Source organism: Trichechus manatus, unplaced genomic scaffold (assembly GCF_000243295.1).
Source record: "Trichechus manatus latirostris isolate Lorelei unplaced genomic scaffold, TriManLat1.0 scaffold00139, whole genome shotgun sequence".
NCBI lineage: Eukaryota > Metazoa > Chordata > Mammalia > Sirenia > Trichechidae > Trichechus > Trichechus manatus.
The window spans coordinates 4,497,894-4,499,551 of record NW_004444075.1 but is presented as its reverse complement, the minus strand read 5'-3'; the positions used below and the strand labels follow the sequence as shown (position 1 = coordinate 4,499,551).

The following is a 1,658-nucleotide window of genomic DNA, read 5'->3' as shown; positions in this document are numbered from 1 at the left end:
TGGCCAAAAAAAAAGTTTTTAAATGCAGAAAAATTAAGCATATTTAAAGAAAAAGAGAATATTTCTGGTAAATGATTCCATTTAACAGTATGTCCTTATATTAAGTTTGACTACTGGCAGCATACAAATATAGACATAAATAATAATTTCCATCAACTTCTACAATAAAAACAAAAACCTGGGTCAAAAAAAAGCAGAAATTTCACGTCCCTACCTAAGATCCATTCAGTACTATTAGTCTGATATTAACAGAAAATGGGATAAGAAGTATTTGTACTGTCAGAAGAAGAATTAAAGGAAATCCACGGTCCCATCACACTAAAGCTCATTTCTATCATATAAAGTAACAACTACTTCAAATTTCTATTTTCAGAAAACATAGATAATAACAGCAGAAATAGATTTTACTCACAATTTGGACATTAAGTAGTCTAAGCATCCTCCACTACTTTCACAACTTGGCAGGAGCTAAAATCTGAACCAGCAGTTCTTTGGAACTACTAGTGGGGGAGGAAAAAGACAGTATTAATATAATCCTATTTGAAAATATTCTGCCCAGAGAGTAAGTATAATTCAGATAAATGCACTTATTATAATAAACCATATGCAAAGCCTAATGATACACATCTACATAATGAACACAATGAAGAAATTTCTAGGTTATTGAGGAATCAGAAGTTTTTAATAAAACTTTACATGTCAAGTCACCACTAAATAAGGACAAACAACATTCATTGCCTATGCCCAGTATGATAAGCTACATTTCAATTAACCAACAGGTGTTTAATAAATGGCTGCAAATATAATCTCTCTTCCCCGGTAATACAAAATCAAGTTTAAAAAAGACTACTAACGCAAAACTTACTATAGAAAACAACATTAATGATATTATTGCCTATTAAGTCACCTTTCTGCTCCCTCACCCCAAACTTAGCATCCATATACATCTAAACATCTCAAACCGTTTCTACTTCCAATCCACTGCCGTCAAGTCGATTCTGACAAGGTTCCTCAAATACCCCTTTCCTCTTTCAAACACTGATTTATTGACCTATGTACCTGATCTTGGATCCCTAGTGGCACAGTGGTTAAGAGCTATGGCTGCTAACCAAAAAGTTGGCAGTTCGAATTTACCAGGCGCTCCTTGGAAACCCTATGGGTCAGCTCTACTCTGTCCTGCAGGGTCGCTATGAGTGAGAATTGGCTCTATGGCATTGGGTTTGGTTTTTGGTTAGGTACTGGATCTTATGCCTTGCTTCATCAATTACTCTCTCCTTATCCTTAACCTTCTCTCCCCTAACAATGGCTCCTTTCCCTCAGCATATAAATATTTTTAAGATTACCTCATCTTAAAAATGAAAAAGTCTTCCATTATCCAGCATACCTCTCCAGCTAGAAAAAAATCTTCTGTACTCCGTCTCCACATCCTAATTTCTCAGGTACTTCTTCTATGGAAGTCTGGCATCCATCCATTCAACTGAAATTTTTACTAAATTCCAATTATCAATTCCCTACTTGAAACATTATACTCTGTTTCATTGATCATTGAATGTTGATCACTCCCTCCTTGCAACTCTCTGCCAGATTTACTTCCTCTCTCTCTAGCTAAAACAGACAAAACCAAACCCCCTGCTGTTGAGTCAATTCCAACTCATAGC

At 35.5% G+C, this 1,658-nt stretch overlaps 1 long non-coding RNA gene across 4 annotated transcripts in view; it reads right to left on the bottom strand.

The window, feature by feature from the left end:
- LOC111822204 (uncharacterized) overlaps positions 1 to 1,658 on the bottom strand; it is a 42,790-nt gene that overhangs the window by 5,734 nt on the left and 35,398 nt on the right. For all 4 annotated transcript variants that reach the window (XR_002825474.1, XR_002825475.1, XR_002825473.1 and 1 more), the window contains one exon: positions 413 to 500. This is a non-coding gene — a long non-coding RNA (uncharacterized LOC111822204). The remainder of the gene's footprint in view (positions 1 to 412; positions 501 to 1,658) is intronic.